Here is a 21,348-nt window from a genome sequence, read left to right as displayed (position 1 = left end):
GAGTTTTTTCATGGTCCTTATTGCTGGGACTATAGTCATTTTTTTTTCCTTACTCTCATTACACGGTATGAGATTACTACCTACCTACCTTCAGATACCAAGTTGGGAAGGGGTCCTCCCTATGCCATCACCCCATACTTGTATCCTGATGTTATCTCAGGGTAGAGAAAACAGGCAAGACAAAGGCCTGTCCCAGAGATACACTTCATATTACACTGATCTTGTTCCAGCCCAGTTCTCTCTTTTCGATCCTATTCCAGAGAACACCTAGTAGCTCTCAGTTGGGAAAATATTAAAATCCCAAGAATTTTTTTTTTAATTTATCGCTTGTCTCAGCGCATAAGCTCGTGGAAATCAAAAGTCAAGAATTTTGCCTTTCTATTCTGTCCCTCATCTTTTTTTTTTTTTAAGAGTAAAAGCACCTTCTTGAAGGCATAAAGGTCTTCTTTCTCCTTAAGTGGCTGAACAGAGGATGATCAAATGACCTAAAGGAAATGTGGGATTAGAAATTGACTCTGTAGTGCATCACCTGGTTTTCCTGGCATAGAGTAATTGCTGGCCTCTTTATATTCCAGTTAAAGTGCCCGAGCACACACACTTGAGGAGGATGGTAGCATCTACTCTGGGCGTCCTCACACCACACAGTGGTGCTCGAGCACTGCGCTCATGCACCCTCATGCACGCCATGCGACGCAGTGTTTAAAGTCAGGACTGTGAGGCAAATGGCTGGATTTGAATTCTAACTCTGTCACTTACTGATTATGGGACTCTGAGCACGTTATTTAGGCTCAGTGTGTGTCTGTTTCCTTATCTGTAAAATGGAGGTAATAATAAAGCCTTATCATCTTCTGTTGGGAATAAAATGATATAATCCATATGGAATGTACAGCACAGTCCTTGGCATATATTAGGCACTCAATAAATGTTAGCTAGTATTATAAATGTTTAATGGCAAGTTAATTTGCATGTTATCCAGAACTGCTGTCTGAATAGAAATAGATAGGAGAGGAAGAAATGAATCATTTCCTTGCTTGAATGCAAGAGTCTATAAACTCCAAATTTAGTACTTAACTAAAGCTTACGTTCATTTGAAGGTAAGTGGGACTCTGAATTTAGTCTTCTAGTTTTAATGTAGTTCCATTAAGATCCTTAAATTCAGTGAATGTAGTTGACTCTCTGTCCCCTTTCAGAAACCAGCCTCTCGCCCGTTGATCTCCTCACGTCCCTCATAGTGCTAACATCTTTGAGCTTTTCCCACTGTATCACCTGGAACCTCCTTTAGATCTTAAGTGGCCCTCGCCTGCATTGTCTCGAGGTCTCCCTGGGATTTGCAGCACTCTCTTGAGCCACAAACTCCCTAGTTCTTTCCTTAAGGTGTCATTTCCTCTGCAGCCGCCTCTGGGAGCCGCTGTTTTCTCTCCAGTTATGTGGAAACATAAGGATGTCAGGGAGATGTTATGAGCATCTCAATTCATATTTCTGCTTTCTAGGCTTTTTTTGTTGCTTGTTTTGTCCAGCCTCCGCTTTTCTGTAGCTGATAGCTCTCTAGCCACGCTGTGTTTTTTTTTTTCCTGTGACCCTCTTGTAGATTTGTGCAGGTCTTTGCTTCATGGCTTGTTTTCACGTTCATAATTTATGCCATGAGTAGAGCACCCAAACCTCCTTGGTCCCTTCAGTATCAGTGCTCATGAATTCTGCCCTAGGAAACTTAGCGTGTCATCACTTCTGGTTTGGCTTTTGTTGCTCCGCCTGGAACTCTCTCTCTCTCCAGCTTTTCAACTCTTTTTGTCCCATTCTACCTGTAGCATCATCCTTCCTACCTGCGTTAATCTAAGGACTTTCTTGTCTAGTCCTATACTGAGGTGCCTGCTAGAATTGCTAATACAAATTATCTTAACTCGTACGTATTCTTCAACAGCTTCTTGTCTGATTTTGCAAAACAGCAATTCAACACTTTTCTCTCCAGCTAATTATCAAAGTAGATGTTCTATACTGGCTCCACTGGAAACTTGATCAGCCTAATTGTGGGCTCCAACTGCAGCATCAGTTGATAGGAAACAAAATTGTGTGTGTGTGTGTGTGTGTGTGTGTGTGTGTGTGGTGCTTGGAGAATAGCGTCAATAACTGACAACTTGAGGTGCAAAGTAAATATGGGTTTGGTTGCTACCACTGCAGCATCTGGGCAGCAGCACTTGAGGTGATGAAACTGAGAAATAAGACATACTCACTGGTGGCTCAGCTGGTAAAGAATCTGCCTGCAACGTGGGAGACCCGGGTTCGATACCTGGGTTGGGAAGATCCCCTGGAGAAGGGAAAGGCTACCTACGTCAGTATCCTGGCCTGGAGAATTCCATGGACTGTATAGTCCATGGGGTCGCAAAGAGTCAGACACGAATATCTTTTCAGCCAAAGATAAGTAAAAAGATGTACTGTTACCCTTAATTTCTTTATACTTTGGAATATATATATATATACACACACACACATACAAATATAAATCCAGGGCTGTTTTACTAATTTTGCAGTCCCATTTTACCAGGGAAGCCCCATTACTAAGATAAAAACAAAGAGGAATTTGCCTCCAGTTATTCAAAATGGAAAAGAGCAAATGTGTATGTTTTATTTTCATTTTAGGTTGGAAGGATTTGTTAACAAAAGAAACTACTCATTACACACAAATAATTTCAATTCTTTATGGAAGATTATCTGATTTAATTTCATGATACACTTACTAAAAGAAAGGAAATAGAAACAATAGAGAGAAGTAACAGCGTATACTCACCAAATTGGGTCAACCACCTACACCCAGATTTGAACAGAACTGGGAAGCCCCTCATATTAACAGCCATGTGGAGTCCATTTGGGAAAGGGTCCGACCCGGGAGGTGTGGCCACTACCCCCCACCCCCCACCCCCACCCCGACACCCTAGATGAGACTTCAAACTGCAGCTTTGGGGGCTTCTGCTTATAATGCAGGTTGATATCATCATCAGTTTATAAGCAGAAATGCAGCTCTGGTTTTTCTTTTTACAAGGCTATCTGTTCCCCTTGTGAGTCAGAACATTTCCTTAGGCCCAGAGGAGGATGGAGAACGGGTTGCCTAGACCCCCAGGGACTTAAGAGATTGCAAACCCACTCCTCTGTTATCTAAAGTGCTGGTTGACTTGCTGGTAACAATTGGTGTGTTTACCAGCAGACATGTAGCCCAGGAGGATCCAGGCAAGGTCAGCAGGGGGTCAGGGTCTTGTCCCCCTACTTCTGAAGCCTAAACAAGACTACCTCCATTTCAATTTCCCTAACAGCATACATGGGAGGAGCGTTTTAACAAGATGATGTAGACAACAGTTTGCCTCAGCAGTTGGAATAGCAGGTCAACCAGGTGTCCAGCCTCTGCCTCAGTGCCTCCAGTCCTTTGGACACTCTCTTCAGAGTCTTCTTTGGAGAAAGAAATTGATAAGTTCTTATTGCACTTTATCTGGGAGTGACTCTCAAATTTAGACTTCCACAGAAGCTCTTGGGGGGCTTGGGAAAATGATGATTTCTGGACTGCATCCTAGAGATTTTAGATTCTGAGCTTGCCCAGCAATCTGCATTTTAATTAAACATGCTGTGTTTCTCTATTGCTGCTGCTCCAAAAATCACATTTTGAGAAAACATTGACCTACATAATGATGTCCAAACAAATTTACATGAAACAACACACTCTTCAAAGTCCATTTTTTACTATCGTTTTCTGCTATCTGCTCTTAAATATGTGGTGCTTAGGTATTACTTGTCTTCTCGTGTTCTTTCTCCATGCTTTGTATGTATACATGTGTGTATACATACATACATACATATAAAATTATTCAATATACTTTGCTTATATTGAAATTATTTTTAAAATGAGTTCTGTAGAATATATAAAATTAATGTATTATTTATAATTTTATTTATAAAGGATATTTTTATTTCTCAAAGCTAATGTTGGACTAAAAAAACATTCAGGTGGCCAGATGGTCATTGATCATAAGAGCTCTTGATTCTGTGTTCATAAAATTTCCATCACTTCTAAGGAGTCCTGTGTGTATCTTGGCTTCATTCTAACATGGACTGTGAAAAATTGGTTTCATTTCAGATTTAGAGTTTAAATGATTTACTTTCTTTTGTCTTTTTTAGAATACAGCTAATCTGAAATGGCTCATGGTTAAACAAAACTTAAACACAGAGCTCTTGTTCTAAATGGATTCAGTCAGCCTTAATCCAGTTAAAGACCTCTTTCTTTCCTTGACCCTTTGTCAATGTCTTCGCTTATTGCATTCAGAAATTAAGTTAGAAAATCTGCTCTAATATCGCTATCAATTTCTATCCTTTTTTATTTGTTCACAATACATGCTCACGTGCACATACATACACGGACACACACATATAATATATTCATGAGATGAATGAACTCACAAAGGTAACATATAGAAGCGGGAAGTTACCTGCTATAACTACCATAAGACCTTCTCCTAGTTTATCTGCCAAACAAGACATTGAATATGAAGGCAATTAGCTGTTGGTTATGTCTACTAAAATGTTTCAAATTATAATTCGTAAACCACTTTCAAGATAGAATTGACAAACTATTTTAAGGGAGAAATTGCCTGTTCTTCAGTTTTTCTTTTATATATTTCCCTGGATTTATTTTCATGTGAAAGATTTATAGTTTTTTTTTTTCCATATGTTTGTTTTAACAAAATTTACGTTCACTTTTCCTTATCCAAAGAAAGCCAAGCAAAGCGAAACAAAACCTAAACCCCTTTTGATAGGGAAGGCAGAGTGACTGAGTGAGAGGGTAAGGAAGGGGCAAGAAGAAGCATATTCTATGGTTTAATGCTCTGGGCTTACAAAAGCCTGGTGTTGGAATGGTAATTGGATTTCTGAGCATTGCTTTTGAGAATAGTCTGCTTAAATCATTGAAAAGGAAATCATTGCAGAAAAGAAGCAGTGAAGAATTGCACAGGCTGTTTGAGTACTTACAAAATAAGAATAACATAAGGAACAATGAAGAATCGGTTTAGTGCTGTTGAGATTTGACAAGTTTAAAAAGCTGATATTGTAGCTGTGGTTTTGATCTTTATTCCATTGTTGAATAAAGTTCCAGTGTATTTTGGACCAATATCTTAAATAAGAACTGAAATAAATGAACCCTTTTAAGTGTTTTTAAGGGAAGAAAACCAACATTTTTCCTCCAAAGGCTACATTATACTTCTGCATGAAAAATAGATGTAGACAGGTATACATCTATTTTTAGTTTGTTTCACATGTTTACTGCTGAGGCAGTTGCATTGCTTTTCTTAACATGTTAGAAGACCGCTAGGTCCTGAACTTTCATTAAATAGAGTAGCAGGCACAGAGGAAACATTTCCAAATTATTTAGAGGTCGGGGCAGGTGTTGGGGGAGAGATTAGATGATAGAAATGGGGGAAAAATCTAGGTATTAGCCTCTTAAGTCTCCAGTTAAGTTTCGTATCAGCAATTTTAAATAAAATGTTGCATTTACTAGGCAAATAGAGTTTACTACTCTCTTTTCAACAATACCCATGATCACTGTATGGATGGCACGGACGTGGGCAAAACTCTTACCTTCAGATAACCTAAATGTGTTGGAAGTGGAAGTCGCTCAGTCGTGTCCGATTCTTTGCGACCCCACGGACTATACAGTCCATGGAATTCTCCAGGCCAGAATACTGGAGTGGGTAGCCCTTCCCTTCTCCAGGGGATCTTCCTAACCCAGGGATCAAACCCAGGTCTCCCACATTGCAGGCGAATTCTTTACCAGCTGAGCTATCAGGGAAGCCGTTATCATTCCTGCCCCCAAATTTTAGCATTTTGCTCTAAAAGAAGAGGGAGGAAACAACAAAAGGCACAGCATGGACTTCTACAGAGAGTTTGCTAAACAAATTGTCCCATTTTTTTATGGAGATTATGCAACTTAGATTTTCACTTTCCTTTGTTAGATTTGCCGCAGTAGGAACATTTGTTGAGTGCGTGCTCTGTGTTAGACAATCTGCTAGTTACCTGAGTTCTATATTTAGTATGTTCTTCACAATAACCTTTTCTTGCTTTTACAGTGAAAAAATGGAAATCTAGATACTGTTGAAAATTTTTCAGAGATGTCCGTAGCTTGGATTTCAATCCACTTCTGCCTGCCTCAAAAGCATGTTTTTTTTCCCCCCTTTTATCATCCTGTTGTATATTTTAAGCATTAGTTAAATTTGAAGACAGTTTTGTCTTTGGGGAATATTCACTGCTTTTTGGAGATCCTTTTTATTTCTATACTCTGTTGTTAAGTTCAAATGCAAATGTACTCTTCTTTTTGTTCAAAGTGAGGAAAGAAAGTCACTTACAAAGTGGTAATGTGCAGAGACTAGAAAAACATTCTTATTCTCCACCTGAGACTCAGCTTTATACAGACAGTAAGAACCACTGTGAGAAAACCAGTGTCAGTGGCTTACTCTAGTGTAAAATTTGAAATTATTTCATGAAAGGATTTTCAGGGAGGACATTTTAGAAATTAGAAGCTTCATGTTTTATCTGTGAACTGTCATTCCAGGTCAGGGTTTAAGTGCCTAAATTACCAGCATTAAAGAGTTACTCACTTGAAGCGAAAATTCAAATACAATTTTTTCTTTCTCCCGAATAACACACTTGTGCTTTTTAATTTTTTTATAAAGTTCTTAGGGTATAAAAATCAAGGTAGTTTTGTAAAAATACATAAAATAGTGTAATTATATAAAGAGCTATTAATAAAATCATGTATCACAAGACACAAATGTATTTTTTAAGTAAAATTATGAATAATAGCTTTGTTTTTAATATTGTGAGCATTATTTAAAATTTCCTTACTAGATAGATTCATACTATATAATAAGCAAAAATATGTGAATTACTTACTAACTTTCAGATTATGGCAGTGAGGAAAATGTTCCTGTAGCATGTTTCTTTTATACCTGGGGTTAATTTCGTGTATTTCTCAATGAGATGGGACAGTGCCTGCCACAGCATCAAAGCAGCGTGTAATTGCAGACACCGTGTCCGCTCCTGAGTCACTCCGCTGGGTTTCATGATGTCACATTTACCTTCTCTGTGATGTTAGGCTTGTGAGTTTACCTCCTTGAGCATGAGTTTCTTTTCAGTAAAGTAGGACGTTAGCATCCATCTCATAATAATTGCAGGGAGAATTAAGCAACCGACGTAGGAGTGTGGTGATGGCAGCTAGCATAGTTGGTGCTTAGCACTGTGTCCACAGTCTTCTCATATTTACAGGCATGAGTACATTTATCCTCACAGCAGCCTTGTAAGGTATGTCTGCGCAGGCCACTTCCACTTAACACATGGGGGCGACTACACGGCATTGGAAGCCAGACGCTTTTACTCCATAGATCAACGTACGATGTACGTGGTCAGTTTAGGGTGCTGACTCCCCCCACCTACAACACAGTAAACTTCTCTAACAAATATGCCTGCCATCTATCCTCCATCTCTCCATCTGCCTCTGTAGTCGTGCTTGAAATTGTGTCTCCTGAAATAATACGCTACCATCCTGACCCCCAGGACCTTAGAATGGGACCTTATTTGGGGAACAGGTCGCTGCAGACGTAATTGGTTACGATGAGGTCTTACTGGAATAGAGTGAGTCCCTAATCCAGCCTGATTTGTATTCTTATAAGAAGATGATGTGAACATACAAAAGAAAATGCCGTGTGAAGACGGGTGCGGAGATAGAATTATGCAGCTCCCGACAAAGGAGCAGAAAGGATTTTAGGCCAACTTCAGAATCCAGAAAGAGAGGAAGACTACCCAGAGCGTCAGAGGGAAAATGGCTCTGCTGACATATTGTGTGGGGCCTCCAGCCTACAGGACGTGAGAAAATAAATTTCTGATGTGTTAAGCCACCTAGATTGTTAACTTGTGATCTTCTTTATAGGATGTCTAGGAAAATAATGTGGGAAATATATAATATGTATCTGATATGTATATAAAATTATATATATATGACTGTAAGCAATGTGTTAGGTGGGATAATCACTCCATCCATGTTTATCCCTATCTTTTTATAGGTTAGTGGTATGGGAATCTGTGCTTATGGCAATCTTGTAAGAAAAACTTCTTCCTGTATATCATTTTCTAAAGTAAAAAATCTGCAAACCTTGAAATTCTTGTATACTCCATCAGGAGACAGATATATATGTCTGTAAACATAGGTTTTTCTTTCTCTGCACCCTAGTAGCAAACGCACCTAGAAATTGCCATTCATAATACTCACAGCGCTTAAAATTTATGTCACTCAGATGGGCATCTGTATGACTGTGCAGTATTTATTTTTATTTCATACGTGTTTTTTTTTTTTTCCCCTGTATTTCAATTGTAAAATCTTAGAGAACAGGGATTTTATTTTGTACTGTTTTAAAAAACATAACACCTAAAACAGAATGATGTTTATGCATGGGGTATAATTTTTTTCAATTTTTTTTTCAAATTCAAGAACTATTTTTACAATCAGTGATATTCACATCAGAAGTTTGTAAGTGAGAGCCACCGTTGTCCACCTCCATGGTGTCTCTTATTCTCAAGGGAAACAGTGCAGAAAGGCCTACTAGTGTGGTGGGAGGGCTGGCATAGCAAGAGGACCAGCGGCCGTGCGGCCTAAAACCCGTAAAGCTGTGCCTCACAGGGCAGGAGGGCGCTCAGACCAACACGCGGCCGAGCTGGCTTCTCTGAGGCGTCTCTCCTTGGCTTGTAGATGGGCTGTCTTCTCTTGTGCTTCCGCATGCTCTTCTCTGCACAGGCCTGTGTCCTAACTTCCTCTTCTTACTGCTAAGACACCAATCACGCTGGACCAGGGTGCTCCTTACTGTCCTCATCTTAACTTAAAGGCCTCTTTAAAGACCTCATCCCCAAGTGCACTCACCCTCTGAAGTCCTGGGGGTTAGGACTTTAACATTTGAATTTTTGGAGAAACACAGTTTGGCCCAAAATAGAAGGTATAAAATAACTCATGTGTGTATGGATTTTTAGCCGAGGACTAAACTAGCTTTTTAAAGCCCTGAGAAATATTTGAATATAGAATCCATATGGCTAGTTATTTTACCTTAAAGGATTTGAAGTCAAGTGAAGTCAAGTCGCTCAGTCGTGTCTGACTCTTTGCGACCCCATGGACTGTAGCCCACCAGGCTCCTCCATCCGTGGGATTCTCCAGGCAAGAGTACTGGAGTGGGGTGCCATTGCCTTAAACAAGCATCGATGTTTAATAGTAATAGAATTGTTTCTCAACCTGGTAATTTCCTTCAGGTAAGAAAAATAAGTGTATTTAGTTGGAGATTTCATTTTTGTTGATATTTATTTTGTTAAAATACCTGCTCAAACTGGTGATATATGTTTTGATTTTGTATAGTTTTTTTCCTAATATTTCAAGTAATAATATCTCTAGAAAATAATGAATATTTATTAATTTCATTAATATTCTGAAAATACTAATACAACTATTCTAAAAAATATAACATGACCTAATCACTTGCACCCATTGGTTTTAGATGGAATAAAACGACATTAGTCTTTTAAAGGATGTAATGTTTCAGTCTGAGAAACTTTGAAGAGTAAGGAAAATAGCTAGTGTGGAAAAAAAGGAAGCTTTTACATTCTTTGATGTGTCGGATTCTGTGATTCTAGGAATCTGTGGTTATTTCACTCTGTACCAGAGCTTAGTAGCCAACACAGATATTACAATTTATAGTTTTATGTAACTCAAATTTATTTCTGTATGTGAGAAGAGATGTGATTCTCTTTTCTAAAAAACATCTAGTATAGACATAACATTGTCACTGTTATTGGTAGAGATGTTACAAATCTTGGATGAAAATTTTTTCTCAAAGTGCAAATTTATGGTGCCAAGTGTATTGACTCTCATTCAGGAATGTCCCGAAAAGAAGAACATTGAGTAATAATTTGTGGTTTGCAGAATATTCACAGAATAAGAGAAAACAGGGGCTTTTAATTTGACTGCAGAAGCATACATTAATGTAATGAAATTAAGCATATGCTACAGTTACTTTATGGGTTTCCTAGGTGGCACAGTGGAAAAGAATCTTCCTGCCAATGCAGGAGCCACAGTTCAATCCTTGGGTCAGGAAGATCCCCTGGAGGAGAAACTGACTACCCACTCCAGTACTCTTGCCTGGAAAATCCCTTGGACAGAGGACCCTGGTGGGCCACAGTACATGGGGTCATACAGAGCCAGGCAGGACTGAGCACACATGTACAGTGACTGCATCAGCTCAGTTCAGTAGCTCAGTCATGTCCGACTCTTTGTGACCCCATGGACTGCAGCACGCCAGGCCTCCCTGTCCATCACCAACTCCCAAAGCTTGCTCAAACTCATGTCCATCAAGTCATTGATGCCATCCAACCATCCCATCCTCTGTCATCCCCTTCTCCTCCTGCCTTCAACCTTTCCCAGCATCAGAGTCTTTTTCAATTAGTTAGTTCTTCACATCAGGTGGCCAAAGTATTGGAGTTTCAACATCAGTCCTTCCAGTGAATATTCAGGACTGATCTCCTTTAGGATGGACTGGTTGGATCTTGCAGTCCAGGGGACTCTCAGGAGTCTTTGCCAGCACCAAAATTCAAAAGCACCAGTCTTTTGGTGCTCACTTTATGGTCCAATTCTCACATCTACACATGACTACTGGAAAAACCATAGCTTTGACTAGACAGATCTTTGTAGGCAAAGTAATGTCTCTGCTTTTTAATATGCTGCCTAGGTTTGTCATAGCTTTTCTTTGAAGGAGCAAACATCTTTTAATTTCATGGCTGCAGTCAGCATCTGCAGTGATTTTGGAGCCCAAGAAAATAAAGTCTGCCAGTTTCCACTGTTTCCCCATCTATGTGCCATGAAGTGATGGGACCAGATGCCATGATCTTTGTTTTCTGAATGTCGAGTTTTAAGTCAACTTTTTCACTCTCCTCTTTCACTTTCATTAAGAGGCTCTTTAGTTGTCCTTCACTTTCTGCCATAAGGGTGATGTCATCTGCATATCTGAGGTTACTGGTATTTCTCCTGGCAATCTTGATTCCAGCTTGTGCTTCATCCAGCCCGGCATTTTGCGTGATGTACTCTGCATATAAGTTAAATAAGCAGGCTGACAGTATACAGCCTTGACAACTACTTTATATGTACCCGCTATATAACAAGATCGGGTCATGTGAGGTGCTTTACATAGATTTTGTCATTTGTATCTGAAAATATCAGATCCTACCGCTTCCTTTTCTCTGGGAATCAGATGTTCAAAGCAACCACTCCCATGATCAAAAAGAGATAGAGGCCAGCCTGTCTTCCCTGAAGCCCGCTTGCCCTCACTTACTTCTAGAGCTGCCTTTTTTTCACTCGTCAGACGAGGCAGCACACCGTGTTTTAAGGTCAGGATCGACTCTCTCCTACTCTTTTAGCACAGTCTCCCCCAGATCACGCTTGGCCAGCTGTCTTTCTAAGGGAGACTCAGGATTGGAGAGAGAGGATGTTCCTCTCTGGAAGCATGGCCATGGTGGATTAATTATCTCCCACCAGCAGACTAATAGGAGTAATTTTTATTTGCTCCCTTTTTTCTGATGTGTTTTCTCTACTATCCTTGTAGAGACGCTCTTATTTCATATGGCGTAGGGGGCGTATCTAGAAGTTGCCAACTAGATTAGATCAAATGCTAATTTCAGGCCTAGGTATGCATAATAGAAGCAGTTTTGCATGTTATGAGTTTTTGATATGATCTTTCTTTCTTTATTATGGAGACTAGATTAATTGTGATTGATATTTTGTTCCTATATATGAGTGTGTCTGTGCTACCCTGATGGCTCACACAGTAAAGAATCTGCCCGCAATGCAGGAGATGCCAGTTCAATCCCTGGGTTGGAAAGATCCCCTGGAGTGGAAAAATGGCAACCCACAGCAGTATTCTTACCTGCAGAATCCCAGGGACAGAGGAGACTGGCTGGCTACAGTCCATGGGATCACAGAGAGTTAGACACGATTGAAGTGACTGAGCACACACAGAGAGCATGCATGTGTGTGTGTGTGTGATGTTCCTAATTTTAATAATTAAAGCACAGATAATTATACAAGTATTAATATCTTCTTCAGTCAAAATTAATAACATATCAGATTCTTATGGTTATACTTAAGATAAATGTTTTTGAAAATGTGTTAGTTTCTTTGCATTTAAAAAAATCAGTTGATTTGCTATGCTGGATTTATACTTGATAATCCTTCGTAGGTGCATACCAATACCCTTTACTTTTAACTTCAAATTATTTAAAGTAACATAATACATGATGATGTGTGTATTTATAGTTATTATTAGAAACAAATTGTAAAACAGTACATTATAGAGTGATTATTAACTCATAATATCTCCGTGTTATGTTACTTTATATTTTTAAATCATTATAATTAAGGCAGAATGTAGGAACTTATCATGAAATATTATGAGAAAGAAAAAACTTAGAGCATTTCATATGCAAATGACTTTCCATATTAGAGTTTTAGGAAGGTAATAATTTGGAATATTTATTGACCAACACTAGTGGTATTTATTAGGATTTTGAATGCAAGCTTTCTTAAAGGACTGAAAAAGTATATACTTGTTAAGGGTAAAAGTCATCCCTTTTATGGTATCTATGAATAAAATTTTGACATGGCCCTAAAAACTCTGAGACAGAATAGAAAAATGGTTAAAAATAAAACCTGAGTTCAAATTCTGCTTTTTAAAAAAAAAAATTCATTGTCTTCTCAGAGGAGATAAAAGATGGTTTCTGCTTTGTATAGGGTTGTATTGGAGGGGATGAATAAGATAATGGTACCTACGTGGCAAGCACGCAGGAATGAAGCCACAGCAATTTCCCAAGCTACGAATGAGTTCCATTTTGAGAGCATGTTTGTCCATCCAAAAAGTTACCCTAGGCACCAACAAGCACAACCACCTATATACTACTGCACTGTAATGTGTTTGCAAGAATTTCCACACAAATAAGACATATAAAACAAAAAATAAAGAAAACTGTTTCAATCTTATGGGACAGTAAGCGCAGTCCTGAAAAATACGGTCGGACAGTGCAGCAGCCGGCACACGGGGGCGGGCGCCGAGCGAACCCTCTAGAAGAGTTTACCGACGGGAGGAAGGAAAGGGGTGGGAGACGGTGGAGCTGAAGTTTCACCAGCGACAGGAGATGGAGGGCGAGCTGCAATTTCACTCGTGCCTGATGTTAACGGCACAAGTTCTGTTTTTTTTTTTTTTTGCCGGATTCAATTCTATCTAAGCACTTACAGAAGTGATCCAGTGACGTCTGGGTGGTAGCTGTATTTTCCTGAACACAGATGACATAGCAGCCCCGGATTGCATTCTGAGCAGCTCCTGCAGCCTTCCCGTACCTTCTACCTCAGGGTCCTGTGCCTCAAAAGCTAACAGCGCCTCCTCAGATCCCCTTGCCATCTCCTGCGTCGTGAACCTCTTCGTCTTCAGTTACTTCTTCCTCTTGTCTCTTTTTGTCCTTTCTCTGGGCCTCCACTTCCATCAGGTGTTCATTAGTAAGCTCCATGTTCACGTCTCTGAAAATTTGCAACTTGAAGGTTCATGTGTAGGCGACTCACTGTACTCTTACGGTTAATCTGCTGTATTCTCCTGTCCCTGCCAAAGAGAAATCAGTTTTCTGTCCCTATAGTTTCACCTTTGCAAGACTGTCGTTATGAATATAAACGTACTGTATATAGTCTTTTTAAAGTCTTGCTTCTTTTTTCACTTAGCAATGGACGCTCGTCCACTCTGTTCCACGTATCAGTAATCCGTTCCTTTGAATGCTGGGTAGTATTCCATTGTGTGGATGTCACAGTTTGCTTATCCATCACCTATTGAGAGTTTGCCATTTTGCATTCTCACCAGAAATAAATGAGAGTTTTAACTGCCTGACATTTGGGGCATTATTTCTATCAGGATTGTGTCTAATAGTTATGAAGTGCTTCTATTTTACAAACTCTTATGAACTTTAAATTTTCTTGCCATACTCATTTGCGTATAAATATGAAAAAGACTATAAATATATATCATTGTGATGACACAGCTAAATTTAAGTGGTAACAAAATATTTTATGGATGCTCCGTTTTTAAATTAGGATCAGTTTATTTTAGCACTTTCAATTTGATTCTAATTAAATGCTTCAAATTTAAAAGTTGCATATAGAATCTATTTTCCTCAGTATTAAAACCTTTATAGTGTTTTTATTATTTGTTCATTCCCTCATTCATCATATGATGACCGTTTTTGCTTGCCTTCTACATATCAAGAACTATAAAAAATTTTAAGGCACACAAGTGAGTAATATCTCCTTCCTACCTCAAGGTGCTTAACTCAAATTTGGGATGAAGTTTCCATCAGTTCAGTTCAGTTCACTCAGTCCTGTCTGACTCTTTGCAAGCCCATGAATTGCAGCATGCCAGGCCTCCCTGTCCATCACCAACTCCCGAAGTTCACTCAAATTCATGTCCATCAAGTCGGTGATGCCATCCAACCATCTCGTCCTCTGTCGTTCCCTTCTCCTCCTGCCCTCAGTCTTTCCCAGCATCAGGGTCTTTTCCAATGAGTCAGCTCGTCTCATCAGGTGGCCAAAGTATTGGTGTTTCAGCTTCAGCATTAGTTCTTTCAATGACTATCCAGGACTGATCTCCTTTAGGATGGACTGGTTGGATCTCCTTGCAGTCCAAGGGACTCTCAAGAGTCTTCTCCAACACCATAGTTCAAAACCATCAATTCTTTGGTGCTCAGCCTTCTTTATGGTCCAGCTCTCACATCCATACATGAAAAAACTATAGCTTTGACTAGACGGACCTTTGTTGGAAAAGTAATATCTCTGCTGCTTAATATGCTGTCTAGGTTTGACATAGCTTTTCTTCAAAGGAGCAAGCGGTTTTTTTTGTTGTTGTTTGTTTGTTTGTTTTTAATTTCATGGCTGCAGTCACCATCTGCAGTGATTTTGGAGCCCAAGATAATAAAATTTGTCTCTGTTTCCATTGTTTCCCCATCTATATGCCATGAATTGATGGGACCAGATGCCGTGATCTTAGTTTTATGAATGTTGAGTTTTAAGCCAACTTTTTCACTCTCCTCTTTCACCTTCATCAAGTTCATGTTTGCTTTTGGCCACAAGGGTGGTGTTATCTGCATATCTAATGTTGATATTTCTCCTGACAATCTTGCTTCCAGCTTATGCTTCATCTTGTCCAGCATTTTGCATGATGTACTCTGCATATAAGTTAAATAAACAGGTTGACAATATACAGCCTTGATGTACTCCTTTCCCAATTTTGAACCAGTCCATTGTTCCATGTCCGGTTCTAACTATTGCTTCTTGACCTGCATACAGGTTTCGCAGGAGGCAGGTAAGGTGGTCTGGTATTCCCGTCTCTGTAATAATTTTCCACAGTTTGTTGTGATCTGCACAGTCAAAGGCTTTAGCATAGTCAATGAAGCAGAAGTTTTTTTTTTTTTTTTTTTTCAGAAAAACATGCACTTCTGCTTCATTGACTGTAAGGATTAAGACAGTGAATAACAGAAAACAACCAGGATTTGGTCATGAAAGAGTTTTCATAGCATGCTAGACACTTCTGTCTATTTATCTCCCATTTACCGAGAGGGAGCCAGCATGTTATGTGGGGCAAGTATCTTGCTCTGGTTTGTGCAGTCAATATGCCTGGCTTCCACCTCTGACTCTGACAGTGCTCTGCTCTGCATCTGTCCCTCTACCCATCGGTTTTCTGATCTGTAAACAGAGACAAACCTTACAAGGCTGTTGTGAGAGCTGATTCTATCAATGCCTGTGAAGATGAGAAGATCGTGGACACACTGTTAAGTGCTTAGTGTTAACTAAGGTCCACCTGCCATTATCACATTGCTACATGGGCTGGTGAATTGTACCCACAATTTTTATGAGACGCATGTCTAAATGCCCTACTTCACAGAAGAGAAACTCATGCTCAGGGAGGTTAACTGACAGACATCACACAGGAAGTAAATGGCACCTAACAAAGCACCACTGGAGATGTTTTCTGCAATTATAAAATATCTTCAGGGAGTTGCACCTCTGTGACTCGAAATTAGGGACTCACTGACACTAGTTAGGTTAAAAAGCCCAAAATGAAGACAAGGAGAATAACTACTATGTCCTGGATATTTTTATTTTCAATTAATATGTGGTAATTCATCTCTCACAGCCTGGCGTTTCTGTCTAATCCACCAGCGAGCCTGGCTGGTTGCCTTGTGGTGAGAGTGTGGACTGGGAATGTGAGTTTCCTGTTTGTTTACTTCGTTTTTGCCTACGGAGCCCTTGGTTCCTACTGGCACAGAGTGGGTACTTGGGTCATGTGCTGTGATCACAATCTCAGTGCCTCTGGGAACAGGCACACTCTGAGGAAGGCAGCAGGTGTAATTCTGTCACAATTTCTTAAGTTAATTCTTTCGCTGCAGAACATTTTCTTTGACTCTTTCTTGAAGTGTGCAGCCCTTTTTTTTAACTTTAATTTTCCCATTTTTTGATATTGGCTTGGGTAGAAAAAATGCATCACTATCCTTTTGTTTATGTCCTAGTAAATAAATCAACACAAACTTAATGATGAATAAGAATCTCCAATGCCAGTAAAGTGACGTACCGCGAGGATGCTAATGAATTGAGGAAACCACGCCACACCTAAGCAATCGTATTACATAGCTCCGCCTCACTGCGGATGGATGAAGCCCCCGTATTTTCATTTTTTCCCCCATTTTTCAGGGAAAGCTAGAGTGGTGGAATCTCGTGTTTTATTTTTGTTTTTGTGGATAAGTGATAAAAATACAAAACAAAACGTTGCACGGGCCAACAGTATAAGAGCCAGCCAAAACACTTTGCGTGCGCTCCCAGTCAGACGCCGCTGTCTAGGTGAGGAGACTCTCAGGAGAGTGTTCAGCAGCAGATCCATTTGTCTACGTGTGATACCATCCCAGAGGTTGTAGTGAAACCATGAAAGAACGTAAGACTTCCGGAGAGTTGGATAAAATGGACAAAGAGCCCATGTTGAACCCTGGGCATGACAGGTAATGAGAGAGGGGCGTATAGAGAAGCAGAAGTGGTGGATCTTCACAGTGGAATATTACCCAGCCATTAAAGAACGAAATAATGCCATTTGCAGGAATATGGATGGAGTTGGGGATTATCATACGGTGTGAAGTAAGACAGAGAAAGACAGATACCATATGCTTGCTTATATGTGCGATCTAAAAAATAATGGCACAAATGAAGTTATTTACCAAAAAGACACAGTCTCACAGACTTAGAGAGCAAACTTACTGTTACCAGGAGCTAAGAGTGGGGGAAGGATAGACGGGAGTTTGGGATTGGCATGTACAGAGTGCTATTTTTTTTTAAAAAATCAATAAGGACCTACTGAATAGAACAAGGAATTCTGTTCCATACTCTGTAATGACCTAAATGGGAAAAGAATTTGAAAGCTCCCTGATGGCTCAGAGAGTAAAGAATTTGCCTGCAATGCAGGCACCTGGGTTCGATCCTGGGATGGGGAAGATCCCCCAGGAGAGAGCATGGCAACCCACTCCGTATTCTTGGCTGGAGAATCCCAAGGACAGAGGAGCCTGGTGGGCTACAGTCCATGGGGTCACAGAGAGTCGGACACGACTGAGCACAGCACATATGTATCACTGAATCACTCTCCTGTACACCTGAAATTAATACATTATTAATCAACTATACGAAAAATAAAAAAAGGAAGAAATGGAAGAAATGATCAGAGAAGAGGAACAAGTTTAGAAGAAAGAAACATCATATGCTTCCAAAATAGCCAGTGAAATAAAGACTTTGAATTTGCTGGGAAATTAATCTGAGGATCTTTGGTAGACAAAGAATCATCATGGGCAGCGTATGCTACTCTTTTGAGAAATGTAGACCAGGAAGGGAAGAATAGGTGTTTAAAGTAAGTAAAAGGGGAAGTAGCTATTAGGAAGGAGTTTACATTTATGAAATGGACTTAAAAATATTTATTGCTAGGGAAATTTCTATAATGCTTACTCAAAAGGGGAAGGAAGCTACCTTTTTTTCCCCTGATTTTATTTAGTTATTTATTTTAATTGAAGAATAAATGTTTCAACAGAATTTTGTTGTTTTCTGCCAAATATCAACATTAATCAGCCACTGGCATACATATGTCCTCTCCCTTTTAAACTTCCCTCCCCATCTCACCTGTCTAGGAGGAGATGACTTTTTATTAAGAATTACCAAGTGTCAGCTCCACATGTTTTTAGATTATCTCATTAACTCTCCTAACTCTGCTGAATGATAGCTAAACATCCTTCTGTTATAGGTGTGGGAAACTTAGTTTCATAGTAGTTACATATTTTTCAGGAAAATATGACTTTACAATCAGTATTTTTCCTTTTGTTAGATATTCATCCAATGGCTGTTCTAGAAAGATTTAAGTTCATTTAGAAGGATAGTACATAATTATGAAACAGGAGATAGTCTTGACTTTTTTCTTCAGAGCACTATACATTTGAGCAGTGTATTTGACTTTTTAATTTTTCTATTAAAAGTGTTTTACATGTTTCATTTGCTTCTTGCATATCAAGAAGAGCATATCATCTTCTAGTTCTGTTTAGGAAATAAAACATTAAAAATTTTTCCCTCATCTTTTAACCAGATAAAGTCAAATGAAAGGGAGATGTCTGCTGATATTTAATATTAATTTATATCTTCTTATCAATAATAGGTTATACTATAATATTTAAAACTTTGTATTTGATCAGGATCAAATTACCTTCATTTTATTTATTTGCAGTGTGTTTGAATTAGTTGAAAAACATGGGCTCCCTCTTGTGACAAAATAAGTTATTTTTAACATTTTTCTGTGCCAAACTAAATCAGTCATCTATGTCCTTTAATTGTTTTCTAATAATATTATATATAAAATTATTTTATAACTTAATAGTATAATTTGTTAATTAATTCTTCCATGTTTTTGCAAAAGAGACCAATATTAGATTCTGATTTGTATTAAAATGTGTATATATTTTAATATATTAAAAGTTATGTTGAAAATACCAAGGAAAAGAGGAAAGAACAAATTTGCCTGCTTTTGCATTTTTTTTTTATAGTAGTACAGTTCTATTGATGTAATTTCAAAAACAAGACAAAATTAAACAATAATTTTGGGGAGGTACACATACTTAGATAGTAAAATTAAAGAAAAGCTATGATACTATTATAATCAAATTCAGAAGATTGTTTCCTTGGTGAGGATAGGTGGAGGCAAGAGAGGGGTTTTGGAGTTCTAACCAAGTAGTTGTTATATGCTTTTGATTTGCAATTATTTTAATGAGCTGTATAAGTTCTGTCTCTTTTCCTAATGTACATTATATTTTGAAATAAATAAGAGATTTAAAATCAAAATTATAAAAAAATGCTAGATAGAAAATGCAGCTATTAATTAAACTGACTATAGACTTTAGAACAACATTAAAAGCCAGAAAACAAACAAGTGAAAAAAAACTTACATTAATGGTAGGCAAATAAACTATAATTAATTGATTATTTTAAGTTTTATACTCATTAACAGCAGATCGGGATTTTAAAGCAAAATAAAAATCAGTAATAGGCTGTAGAGGAAAAATGTTTTCCTCTTTTGCATTTTGTATGTAGCAATATTAGATTTTTTGAAAACTTTTTGGAGAAATTAAATTAATCCTTGTAATATTTTGGCTGATTGGCACTCCCAGGTATGCCTACTATTTACTTTATATTTTGAATATTCCCGTGTGACAGATGTGCTTGTATTTCCCATAATGTGTGGGATTTCTGTTCGTTTGCTCTGCAATCTGTCCACACTTATTGTTTCTACATTGCCCAAGGAAGCAGTGTGCACTGCGAACTATTAAGAACGTCCATAATGAGAAAGCCTAACAAGAATTAAAACTACAGCTATTTTTAAAAGGAAAGAATATATGTTATGTGTCTATGCCTGTGTGTTTGCATGTGAGAATGTATCGGGGAAAAAAATTGCTTAATGGTTAATTTTATGGACCCAGCTCTGAAGGGTCTTTCAAGATCATTTCAGTACCAGGCTGTGAAATAAAATAACTAGATTTAATCTTGGCCCTGTTATGAACTACTTGCCTAACCTTAGGCAAGTCATTTTCCTTCTTGAAATGTGTATTTTCTCACCTGTATAATAATTAAACCAAATCAGTGCTTTTCAACTTATTTTCTACAGGAACACATCTGTGGGAAATAGCATATCTCCATGATTCACTTGTGTATTAAGCATAGAGGCACTGTCCATGGGTTCATAGAACAGGGACTTCGGCAGCTTGTGAGTGTAAAGACTCGAGTGAGGGCTGTCAAACAACAGCCCGAGACGAACACGCTGTTCTGGAGCTGATAGTGGTGCCACGGAAGGGCCATTCCCCCGTGGCTAATCACAAACAAGCTAGAGTCCATGTTTTATATTTTAAATTCTGTGATGGCTAAACCATTTTGGCATTGCCATACTGATAGGTGGTATGAGAACAGGGACTCAGATTTTACTCTCCCACCAATGTAGTTCCTTTTTTGTTTTAAAATCTGTAATTCACAGATGGCCCAGTGTTGTGCTGGAGTCATGAACTATAGGTTGTATATAGCCCATCAATTTCAAAAGCTTAAATCCAGGGCATGGGCTTGCTTTCCACCGCAAGTTCTGTCAGTCTACTGTTTTTTCTCTTCCCACAGCCTGATTCATCTATGGCACTCGCAAGGCTCCAGGAGGCCTCTGAGTTTGTGTTCTGAAATGGCATACCAGGACCTGGCGCCCACCACCAGCTGGTGTCCCTGGTGTTGCCTTTTGCCCCAGGAACCTCTGTGTCACCAGCAGTTCCTCGGGTTGAGCACAGACGTCTTTAGGGATCTCAGGTTTCCCCTGCTCAGGCATCACTTCACTTCTGAACCACCTTGTCTGGACCCCTACATCCTTGGTGTCATACTCGTACACGTTCTCCTTTTTCAGTGACACCTGTGTGGACTGCTTGCCTTGCCCTTGATTTCCTTGACTTCTGGGCTACACATCTCAGATTATGCACAGTCGTGGCTCATAGACCAGTTCTTCCTTTTTTTCCCTGTACTTTGTCCAAGCACTGATTCATCTGAGATCAGCTAAAACGAGCCACAGCAATGGGTAGCTGGATATTTAACACAGTCATTCATCTACTCCTAGTTTAAGCTAAACACATTTACTGAATGGCTCCAATGTAGCAATTAGCTTCCTT

General features: G+C 39.0%; 1 protein-coding gene across 6 annotated transcripts in view; it reads left to right on the top strand.

Moving 5' to 3' along the window:
* RALYL (RALY RNA binding protein like) overlaps positions 1-21,348 on the top strand; it is an 818,932-nt gene that overhangs the window by 248,371 nt on the left and 549,213 nt on the right. The gene's annotated exons all lie outside the window — the stretch shown is intronic.

Source organism: Bos indicus x Bos taurus, chromosome 14, assembly GCF_003369695.1.
Source record: "Bos indicus x Bos taurus breed Angus x Brahman F1 hybrid chromosome 14, Bos_hybrid_MaternalHap_v2.0, whole genome shotgun sequence".
NCBI classification, from domain to species: Eukaryota; Metazoa; Chordata; class Mammalia; order Artiodactyla; family Bovidae; genus Bos; species Bos indicus x Bos taurus.
The sequence above is the reverse complement of the archived record's forward strand: the minus strand, read 5'-3'. Positions and strand labels throughout refer to the sequence as shown.